Genomic DNA, 12,266 nt, shown 5'->3' with positions numbered 1-12,266 from the left:
GTCGCACGGGACGGCGGCGGGGAAATCGCAGGGGACAGCGGCGCCTCAAGCAACTTCCAACGCCGGCGACGAGCGCGACCTTCACGGGCTGGACAACGACAGGATGCGGGCGACGGGCGCGAGCTGGAAGACGGCGGGATTCGGGTGGGGACGGGGGGGGGGCGGGCGCTGGCGGCGGGGCCGGGAGCTAGCTGCGGGGCTCAGCCCTCTGTCTCCGGCGCGCGAACGAAGCGGGTCTTGGCGGCGGACGGGGCGGAGGCTGGCGACAGTGGCAGCGGGGCAGAGGGGCGGCGAAGCGGCGTACGAAGGGCGAACGCTGCCGGACGAAGCAGCGGGCCGGGAGAGCTGGCGGCGGGGCGGCGAACAGGGCGGACGCTGGCGTCGGGAAGGGCGGCGAGAGGAGAGAAGAGCTCGAGGAGGCGGGGTATCGGGCTGGGGGCTGTGTGGCCGTTCGGTGGTACTTCTTTTGTAATTAATCGTCCGGGCCGTTCGGAAGCCCGGGAAGCAGGCAAAAGCACCTCCGGGGCTGCTTCCGCGCGCGCAGTGCAATTTCCCAAAGCGCTTTTAGAATCGGTTTTGGTGAAGTTGGCTGTTTGTTTGGGCTTCCGTTTTTGGGGGTCTAAAAGCAGCAAAAGCAGAAGCAGAAGCCCAAACAAACGGAGCCTAAGGGTCTGTTTGTTTGGGCTGCAGCTTTTGAAAAGCAGATGTAGCTGGTGGGCTGTGAAGAAGCAGCTGTGAGAAAGAACTGTTGGAAAAAGAGTTTTGATGTTTGGCAGTCTAGCTTTTTATAGCTGCTGCTGTTTGTTTTATGAGTAAAAATGTCTGAAATGCCCCTAAGTGTTGAAGATGTTGTATAAATGCTCATTTGAAATGAATAAGCTATATTTGGTTGTTTTGTTATATAATTATTGTGTTTAAGAACAAAATTACGCTAATTTACTTTTTAGCTAAAATAATTGCTTTTTTAATACTTAATTAAGAAGAAAGTGTCCAGACCTTTTACCAAAGTAATTGTATAGGTGCCTTTCAAAGAAATGATTTTAGATTTTGACATATAAGTAAACAATATATGAATTTTCGTAATCACTGTAAACAATATCCATATATACATATATGAACCAGGGTATGTCCGTATGGTCAAAGTGAAAACAACATATATGAATCAATATTTTACTCCCACCGGTGTAGGAAGTGAATCAATATATACACTCAGCAAATGCATCAATTCCACTTTAAAAGATACATCAAATCCACAAGGAGCGACAAATCCGGAGCATCTTCACAAGCTTTGTGCTGCCCAAACTGCTGCAGATCGGATTGACGAACCGGATGGGGAGCGTCGAATCTGGACGGGGACGAGCTCTTCCCGATGGTGCCCGTGTCCGACGACCGACAGGGAGGCGGAGAACGGCGTCGGGGCGTACGAAGGCCAGGCAGAGAACGTCGCTGGGCGGCCGATGGCGAGGCAGAGAACGTCGCTGGGCGGCCGATGGCGAGGCAGAGAACGGCGGCTGGGTGGCCGATGACGAGGCGGCCACCGGCGGCTGGGCGGCCACCGGCGGCGGGGCGGCCGATGGCGAGGCGGCCACCGGCGGCTGGGCGGCCGATGGCGAGGCGGCTACCGGCGGCGGGGCCGCGGGCGGCGGCAAACCCTTACCCTAGCTGGCCATGGCAGTGAGATGGTGGGACTTGGGAGGAGGGGAAAATGATTCTCGGGGTGGTCGGGCTGGACCGATTGAACTGGGCCGGGTGGGTTATAAGGAGTGGCAAAAATTTCGTAAAGAAGAAAAAATACAGAGGGCAGTTCGGTCCTATGGCACTCGGGAAGCAGGCAAAAGCTCGGGAAGCAGCTCCCGAGCTGCTTTGAGATCTGACAAGCGTTTTTCAATTATTGGGTGTTTGTTTGGGCTTCCGCTTTTGGACCCTAGAAGCAGAAGCCTAAACAAACAGAGCCTAAGCACGGCCGGGTGCGCACTCTCCGGTCAGACAAGCACGCACGGGGCGTGCTCTGGCAAGCGCACCACCTCCGGCTCTTCCTACATGTCAATCACATCCTGCGAGCTGTGGAGGCCGGCGACCAGGCGCAGGTCCGTGGTAGGGTCTTGCTGCTGCAAGCCCCATGAGGCGCCTAGGACTCGATCCTCGTGGCCACAATCGAACATCATGGCGACGTTCAACAGAAACTTAGCAGCGGGTTGTGTTGATGCGTGAATTCAGCAAGCTAGTTTGGATCCATCAACATGTGTGCTTGCATAATTTTCTACGTGCGTGTGTTGCTCCCAGCCAAAAACACAGCCGGATCAATCAACTTCGGCAAGCCAACAGCTTTTGTTGAGAACACTCTTCGGCAAGATCGCATCGGTTGCCGGGACCTGCGCCAAAGGCACGAGAGGCAGACGTGGGCGACATAGAACGACAGCGTGATAGGCAGCCCCGTATGTGCACTTGCCGCTGGTTTGCCGCCCGGCACAGGCTGGAGAGAGGGGAAAGAAGACTCGTTGGCACAAAATCACTGTCCACGTCGAGCTATCAGGGGATGAGGGGGTCAATTGCCCGGTTTTGTGAACTTATGGGGGTTAAGTGTGCTACTTTGAAGTTAAATGGGTATAGTGTCCAAACTCTGAAACTTGTGGGGGTTATATAGACTTCTTTCAAAAAAAACCTTGACGAATTTCTGACCAAACCTCTCCGTCGCACGGACACATCCCTCTCCGTCGCTCGCTTCCGCTCGTCCTCTCAATCGCTCAGCTGACCGCTACTGGACACCGCCCTCCTCCCCTCGCCACCCATTGCTTCTGCCTTCCCCTTGCTTCCGGCGTCCCCTTCCTTCTGCCGCTCCGCGCTGACGCCGCACCAAGCTCCTAACTCTGACGACGCGCTGACGGCGAAGCCTGCTCCTGCGAGGCGCAAGGTGGTATTTTTCCTCACTGGTGCCTGGGCGCAAGGTGGCCGTCGCCTGAGCCTGGATCTGCGAGCATCTCTTCTTGATCTACTCCCCTACGGCAACCAGAAGCAGTGTAGCGGGGATGGCGGGCGGCCCTCGCCTTCTAACTCAACCCAACCCTAGCATGGAGTCAGGCGACGGCAGCGAGGTGCGGTACTGGAGCGCGGAGGTCAACGGCGCATAACTCCCTCCACGTCGCGAATCAGATCCACGCCGCCTGCCCGGTGGTGCTCCTCCTCCACGGCTTCCCGAAGGTACTGAAATATTTCACAAACCGCCTATAGAAAGTTGCAAGGCCATGGAAACTTCTCACCTCGGAAATAGTCTTTGGAGTTGGCCATTCTATGATTGCTTTAACTTTAGAGTCATCAACATGAATGCCCTCACTTGTTATGACAAAGCCTAAGAAAATAAGTTTTGTTTGAAGGAAAACACACTTCTTAAGGTTGACATAGAGTTTGTTCTCCTTTAGTACACATAGTACCTTACGGATGTGATGCAAGTGTTCATCTTCATCCTTGCTATATATCAGGATGTCATCAAAATAAACCACAACAAAGTGGGATAAGAAGGGTCGAAGTACCTGGTTCATTAAGTGCATAAAGGTTCTTGGTGCATTAGAGAGTCCAAATGGCATCACCATCCACTCAAACAACCCTTCCTTTGTCTTAAAAGCTATTTTCCATTCGTCTCCGGGTCTAATGCGAATTTGATGATATCCACTCTTTAAATCGAGCTTTGTGAATACTCTTGCACCACTAAGCTGATCTAGCATATCATCCAAACGAGGAATAGGAAATATGTACCTTATGGTGATCTTGTTGATAGCTCTACTATCTGCACACATGCGCATAGATCCATCTTTCTTTGGTGTGATCAAAGCTGGTACGTCGCATGGACTAATACTCTCTCTCGAATGTGCCCTTTATGGAGCAACTCATCCACCTTTTCCTTGAGTATATCATGTTCTTTTGGGCTCATTCGGTAGTGTGGAAGATTAGGAAGACTTGCTCCCGGAATGAAGTCAATTCGATGTTGAATTCCTCTCATTGGCGGTAGGCCTTCTGGCTCTCCAAGTATATGCTCTGAAATTCAGCTAGTAGGTCATGTACCTTTGCTGGAATTTCAACCTCCGATTGCACTTCTCCTTTCACAACAAGTGCAACACACAAATTTTCCTCCTTCAAGTCTCCCATAAACTCATTAGAGGTGTGAGAAATAGTTAACATACTTCTCCCCTCCTCTTTAGAGCTATTACAATCTAATTGGTAGGGTAGAATGATGATCTTTCGCTTGTTCCAAGTAAAGGAGTATGAATTTTATTTCCCTCTATGTGTGGTATCCACATCAAACTGCCAAGGCCTCCCAAGAAGAACATGGATGGCATCCATGTCAACCACATCACATAATACATTTGAGCGGTAGTACTTTCCCAAAGAGAGTGGTAGGTTGCATTGTTTGGTGACCCTCATATTCACCCCTTTCTTGATCCATCCAATAGTGTATGGGCTTGGGTGATCATGAGTCTCAAGTTTTAAATGGTTCACCAAATTTTGGGAGATAAGATTCTCGCAGCTGCAACTATCAATTACTAATTTGCATACCTTGCCTTTCACTGTGCATTTGCTCACAAATATTTTCTGCCTTTGTGTGTTGTCGGGCTGCGGTGTTGAGCACAAGAGGCGTTGAATCACACATACCAATTCTTCTCCCTCTTCTTCACAAATATCTTGTCCTTCTACATCTTCAGATTCATATTCTTCATCATCTTCACCATCATGGATTGTGGTGTTGACAAATTTCCTCAATTGGCAGTTGCTAGATACATGTCCCTCTTCACCACATTTATAACACTTTATCACAGGTTTAGCCCTGCTCTTACCACCAACTTGTTTTGGGGCATGTTGTTTTTCCGTGGGCTGAGCGGTCTTTTCTTCCGCTTTATGGGAGTTACTCCTAGGCGAGGCTTCTGTATGAGAATATGGAGCCTTACTTGCCTTTCTTGTTTTTAAGAACCTCTAGGCCTTTAAGGCTAGAGCTTGTGCTTGATCAAGGGACCAAATTTGCTGCATCATTAAACGATCATGTATAACATCATTGAGACCATTGATGTACCTTGCAACTTGTTGATCTTCTGTTTCAGCAAGGTTGCACCTCACTTGTAGCCTTAGAAACTCCTCTGTATATTCTGAAACAGTCCTATTTCTTTGGACACTATTCTGAAACTGACTAAATCAGATCAGATCATAATCTGCAGGAAAAAATCTCCCCTTTAAAAGATTCTTCATTTGCCGCCAAGATCGCACACGAGGTTCTCCTCTTAGCATGCAGTCTTCTTGAAGGCGATGCCACCATGCACCAGCGCCTCCTTTCAGCTTGTATGCTACCAAAGAGACTCTACGGTATTCTGGAATATTCATGACTTCAAAGAAAATCTCGACCTCGTACAACCAATCAAGGCACCCTTCAATATCAACATTTCCATTAAAAGTAGGGATCTCAGCTTTCACCTTGTATGTATCCCTCGCATACGTAGTGTTGGGTACTCTTGGATGTGCATAGAGGTCAGGTTCTTCAAGGCCCTCATCATTTTCTTCATCTTTGGAAGTTTCATCATAAGTTGGCCTTCTTGAGGTACGCCGAATAACATGTGGTTGATGTGTTTTTGCTCCAAGATGACCTCCTTTCTTCTCCGCTGAGCATCTTCTCCATCCTTTGATGATTCTTTTGGCAGTAAGAGGAACACCCTTTATGATCATCTCAACTAGCTGATCAAATCTCCGGTTAAGATCTTCACGCAACACTTGGATTTGTAGTTCTGCAGCATCCATTCTCTTTCCCAACTCCTCCATTGCCTGCTGCAGCTTGCTCTCAACGAGGGAACCAACAACTTGAACGGATCAGCAGGGCTCTGATACCACCTGAAGCAGCACAAGGTTGTGGAGGAACAACTCCACCGTGTTGCTACAATGTGGACAACACAAGTGTTGAAGGAACCGCTTCAACGTGCTGCGCTATATATCGCTCTAGGGGCGGGGGCTGTCAAGAGTTCAATCCAAACTCTCAACACAAGATCTAATCCAAGATCTTAAAACAAGAACAAAAAGTTCTCTTTATTGATAGGTAGATGGTACATAGTCTCGGTACATATGTAGAGGCTGAACCTCTATTTATAGGCTGCATGAGCCTTCACTCCTTAGCTCTACCCACAACTAGAGTGTTCTAGAGAACACTACATAAGCTAGGAAAGAGATAGAAATATTCTAGTTACAACATATAGCTAGAACATGCTAGAAACTACTACAACACATGTGACTGAAGGATTCTATTTCCTAGAATAAGTAGAAGTGTGTAGAAGCTAGTACTGGACCTTTCTTCTATTTTATTTTAATTTATTTTCTGTCCGTCCAGCAAATGCATATCATTAGGCTCAGTATCAGTACCAACTAGGAGGAGTTTTATGAGTACTCCTGAAACTGCTGGGCTGCTTCTTGACCGGTCACCTCGTTTATTTGAACCTCGTGGGGTCGATCTGAGTCAACATATCCCAGTCACTGTAGGGATATTCGTACCACACACAAAGGCACCTGAGGTACCACAACATACTTTTCTTTCACATTTACTCTTTGTAATTCTACATGGAAAGAGTTTCCTGAATCTGTCCATTCTACGTGGAAGTGTTTCCCGAATCTGTCCATTTAATCTCTTAACACACAGCTATATTTTCCACTCAGGTGCCACCAATGGCTGAACCGAAACCATGCACGAGACCAGAAGGTTTTTCAGCTGGAGAGCTTAGTGAGACATGAAGTGGAGCAGCAAAAATTAATGGAAGAAAGAGAGAGGATAGCGAAGGAAGAGGCACAACCGATACTGAAGGAGTGAGTACCATATGCAATTTCTTGTTCTAAGGCCTCTTAGATTTATCTTGAAGGAGCTCACCTGTGCTATGGCGTCCTGCTCGACGAAGAAGAGGGCTCGAGGTCGGGGCCAAGCGCAGCTGGCGCAATGGCGAGGTCGGGAATCTGGCCGGTACGGTGAGGCCGCGCGCAACGCCTCCTCAGGCCACGCGGCGAGGCCTCTGGCGCGGTGGCAAGGCAGGGCCCAAACACGATGAGGAATTTCACCACTATAGATGATATCTCCTGATGATTTGCATTTAATATCATGAAGCAAATTGAGATAATTGCGTAGAAAAACTTTGGAGCTTTCCATCGATGGAAGTGGCTTATCATGAGTTGCTTCATTCCGTGCATACTAAGCACGCCAAGTAACTAGCAGAGTAGTATCTACCATGTGAGCAGGGCTACGTAGTAGTAGATTCTGGAACCAAGAAGATGACGGATTTACAAGATCATCATCAGTAGGTAGACACCATATCAGTCTCATTGCCTCCCATAGTGTGTTCGCATGAGGGCATTTAAATAAAGCATGAGCAACATCTTCAATGTCTGCATCGCAGATCTTGCACCGGGCGCTCACACGCATATTGCGTCGAAGCTTGTTCTCCGCCGCTTTCCAAGCAAAAAAATTAACCCTTGAAGGCACAGAAGCTTGCCAGATTTTGGTCCAGCAAGGATGCTTACCATCTGGATATGAGCTGATCGTAGCTATGTCACACTGCTCAAGGTGAGCATTTAGTGCCAACCTGTATGCACTTCGGACAGAGAAAGTCCGACTTCTCAGGTTGCCAGGCAAGAACATCTTCCTCAAGTCGCCGAGAAGGTTTTATTTTTAGAATGGCATTTGCATCAATAGGATAAAAAATATTCCGTATTAGTTCTGTTTTCCATATGCCGTTGTCATCAACAAGATTAGACACTTTGCAGATACGCCTATTCCTTTGAGGCATGAGAGTTTTACAGTAGGAATCTTTTGGGATCCAGCTACCCCTCCAGAATTCTAACACTTCGGCCATTGCCAATTCTCCATATTAGACCTTTTTTCAACAGCTCTCTCCATACGAGATTGTGATGTCTACGGGAGCTTCTATTCTTGTAGACAGTGTTGGGCCTCCAAGAGCAGAGGTTTGTAGAATAGCAGCAAGTTTCCCTTAAGTGGATCACCCAAGGTTTATCGATCTCAGGGAGGAAGAGGTCAAAGATATCCCTCTCATGCAACCCTGCAACCACAAAGCAAGAAGTCTCTTGTGTCCCCAACACACCTAATAGGTGCACTAGTTCGGCGAAGAGATAGTGAAATACAGGTGGTATGAATGTATATGAGCACTAGCAACGGCACCAGAAAAGTGCTTGCTGGCGTGTAGTTGATGGTGGTAATATTGCAGGCAGTAGAAACGCAGTAAAACAGTAAACAAGCAGCGATAGCAGTATTTGCGAACAAGGCCTAGGGATCATACTTTCACTAGTGGACACTCTCAACATTGATCACATAACAGAATAAATAGATAGATGCTAGACTCTACACCCTCTTGTTGGATGATGAACACCACTAACTGTGTAGGATTACACGAACCCTCAATGCCGGAGTTAACAAGCTCCACAATATTCGATGTCCATATTTAAATAACCTTAGAGTGCATGACAGATCAACATAACTAAACCAAGTACTAACATAGCATGCACACTGTCACCTTCACGCTACGAAAGGAGGCATAGATCACATCAATACCATCATAGCAATAGTTAACTTCATAATCTACAAGAGATCACAATCATAGCCTACGCCAAGTACTACACGATGCACACACTGTCACCATTACACCGTGCAGGAGGAATAAACTACTTTAATAACATCACTAGAGTAGCACACAGATATATTGTGATACAAAACACATTGCAATCATAAAGAGATATAAATAAGCACTTCACTATGCCATTCATAACAGTGAATAAGTATTCTGTGAAATATAGCCTAAGAGACCCACACGGTGCACACACTGTCACCTTTACACACGTGGGACAAGGAGTCTCCGGAGATCACATAAGTAAAATCCACTTGACTAGCATAATGACATCTAGATTACAAGCATCATCATATGAATCTCAATCATGTAAGGCAGCTCATGAGATTATTGTATTGAAGTACATAAGAGAGAGATGAACCACATAGCTACCGGTACAACCCCTTAGCCTCGATGGAGAACTACTCCCTCCTCATGGGAGACATCAGCGGTGATGAAGATGGCGGTGGAGATGGCAGCGGTGTCGATGGAGAAGCCATCCGGGGGCACTTCCCCGTCCCGGCGGCGTGCCGGAACAGAGACTCCTGTCCCCCAGATCTTGGCTTCGCGATGGCGGCGGCTCTCAGGTGTTCTGGATGCTTCCGGGGATTCTAAGATGCTAGGCGTTGATTTCGTCCGATTCCGAGAATATTTCCTTACTAGGATTTCTGAAACCAAAAACAGCAGAAAACAGCAACTGGCCCTTCGGCATCTCGTCAATAGGTTAGTTCCGGAAAACGCATAAATATGACATAAAGTATGCATAAAACATGTAGATTTCATCAATAATGTGGCATGGAACATAAGAAATTATCGATACGTCGGAGACGTATCAGCATCCCCAAGCTTAGTTTCTGCTCGTCCCGAGCAGGTAAACGATAACAAAGATAATTTCTGGAGTGACATGCCATCATAACCTTGATCATACTATTGTAAGCATATGTAATGAATGCAGCGATCAAAACAATGGTAATGCAATGAGTAAACAGTTGAATCATAAAGCAAAGACTTTTCATGAATAGTACTTTAAGACAAGCATCAATAAGTCTTGCATAAGAGTTAACTCATAAAGCAATAATTCAAAGTAAAGGCATTGAAACAACATAAAGGAAGATTAAGTTTCAGCGGTTGCTTTCAACTTATAACATGTATATCTCATGGATAGTTTTCAATGCAAAATAATATAACAAGTGCAATATGCAAATATGTAGGAATCAATGCACAGTTCACACAAGTATTTGCTTCTTGAGATGGAGAGAAATAGGTGAACTGACTCAACATAAAAGTAAAAGAATGGCCCTTCGCAGAGGGAAGCATTGATTGCTATGTTTGTGCTAGAGCTTTGATTTTGAAAACAAGAAACAATTTTGTCAACGGTAGTAATAAAGCATATGTGTTATGTAAATTATATCCTACAAGTTGCAAGCCTCATGCATAGTATACTAATAGTGCCCGCACCTTGTCCTAATTAGCTCGGATTACCTGGATTATCATCGCAATGCACACGTTTTAACCAAGTGTCACAAAGGGGTACCTCTATGCCGCCTGTACAAAGGTCTAAGGAGAAAGCTCGCATCGGATTTCTCGCTATTGATTATTCTCAACTTAGACATCCATACCGGGACAACATAGACAACAGATAATGGACTCCTCTTTTATGCATAAGCATGTAGCAACAATTAATTTTCTCATATGAGATTGAGGATATTTGTCCAAAACTGAAACTTCCACCATGGATCATGGCTTTAGTTAGCGGCCCAATGTTCTTCTCTAACATTATGCAATGCTCTAACCATTTTAGTGGTAAATCTCCCTTACTTCAGACAAGACGAACATGCATAGCAACTCACATGATATTCAACAAAGAGTAGTTGATGGCGTCCCCAGGAACATGGTTATCGCACAACAAGCAACTTAATAAGAGATAAAGTGCATACGTACATATTCAATACCACAATAGTTTTTAGGCTATTTGTCCCATGAGCTATATATTGCAAAGATAGAGAATAGAAATTTAAAGGTAGCACTCAAGCAATTTACTTTGGAATGGCGGAGAAATACCATGTAGTAGGTAGGTATGGTGGACACAAATGGCATAGTGGTTGGCTCAAGGATTTTGGATGCATGAGAAGTATTCCCTCTCGATACAAGGCTTAGGCTAGCAAGGTTTATTTGAAACAAACACAAGGATGAACCGGTGCAGCAAAACTCACATAAAAGACATATTGTAAACATTATAAGACTCTACACCGTCTTCCTTGTTGTTCAAACTCAATACTAGAAATTATCTAGACCTTAGAGAGACCAATTATGCAAACCAAATTTTAGCAAGCTCTATGTATTTCTTCATTAATAGGTGCAAAGTATATGATGCAAGAGCTTAAACATGAGCACAACAATTGCCAAGTATCACATTATCCAAGACATTTTACAAATTACTACATGTAGCATTTCCCGATTCCAACCATATAACAAATTAACGAAGCAGTTTCAACCTTCGCCATGAAAATTAAAAGCTAAGAATACATGTGTTCATACGAACCAGCGGAGCATGTCTCTCTCCCACACAAGCATTTATTCAAACAAAAACAAAAAAAAACAAACAGACGCTCCAAGTAAAGTATATATGATGTGACCGAATAAAAATATAGTTTCAAGAGAAGGAACCTGATAATTTGTCGATGAAGAAGGGGATGCCTTGGGCATCCCCAAGCTTAGATGCTTGAGTCTTCTTGAAATATGCAGGGATGAACCACCGGGGCATCCCCAAGCTTAGAGCTTTCACTCTTCTTGATCGTAGTATATCATCCTCCTCTCTTGACCCTTGAAAACTTCCTCCACACCAAACTCAAAACAACTCATTAGAGGGTTAGTGCATAATCAAAAACTCACATGTTCAGAGGTGACACAATCATTCTTAACACTTCTGGACATTGCTCAAAGCTACTGGAAGTTAATGGAACAAAGAAATCCATCCCACATAGCAAAAGAAGCAATGCGAAATAAAAGGCAGAATCTGTCAAAACAGAACAGTCCGTAAAGACGAATTTTATTGAGGCACCAGACTTGCTCAAATGAAAATGCTCAAATTGAATGAAAGTTGCGTACATATCTGAGGATCACTCACGTAAATTGGCATAATTTTCTGAGTTACCTACAGAGAATTAGGCCCAGATTCGTGACAGCAAGAAATCTGTTTCTGCGCAGTAATCCAAATCTAGTATGAACCTTACTATCAAAGACTTTACTTGGCACAACAATGCAACAAAATTAAGATAAGGAGAGGTTGCTACAGTAGTAACAACTTCCAAGACACAAATATAAAACAAAACTACTGTAGCAAAATAAACACATGGGTTATCTCCCAAGAAGTTCTTTCTTTATAGCCATTAAGATGGGCTCAGCAGTTTCAATGATGCACTCGCAAGAAATAGTATTTGAAGCAAAAGAGAGCATCAAGAGGCAAATTCAAAACACATTTAAGTCTAACATGCTTCCTATGAAAAGGAATCTTGTACACAAATAAATTCATGAAGAGCAAAGTGACAAGACCAGGAAGATAGAACAAGTGTAGCTTCAAAAATTTCAGCACATAGAGAGGTGTTTTAGTAACATGAAAATTTCTACAACCAGATTTTC

Source organism: Lolium perenne, chromosome 6 (assembly GCF_019359855.2).
Source record: "Lolium perenne isolate Kyuss_39 chromosome 6, Kyuss_2.0, whole genome shotgun sequence".
NCBI classification, from domain to species: domain Eukaryota; kingdom Viridiplantae; phylum Streptophyta; class Magnoliopsida; order Poales; family Poaceae; genus Lolium; species Lolium perenne.
Note: the sequence above shows the minus strand (reverse complement) of the source record.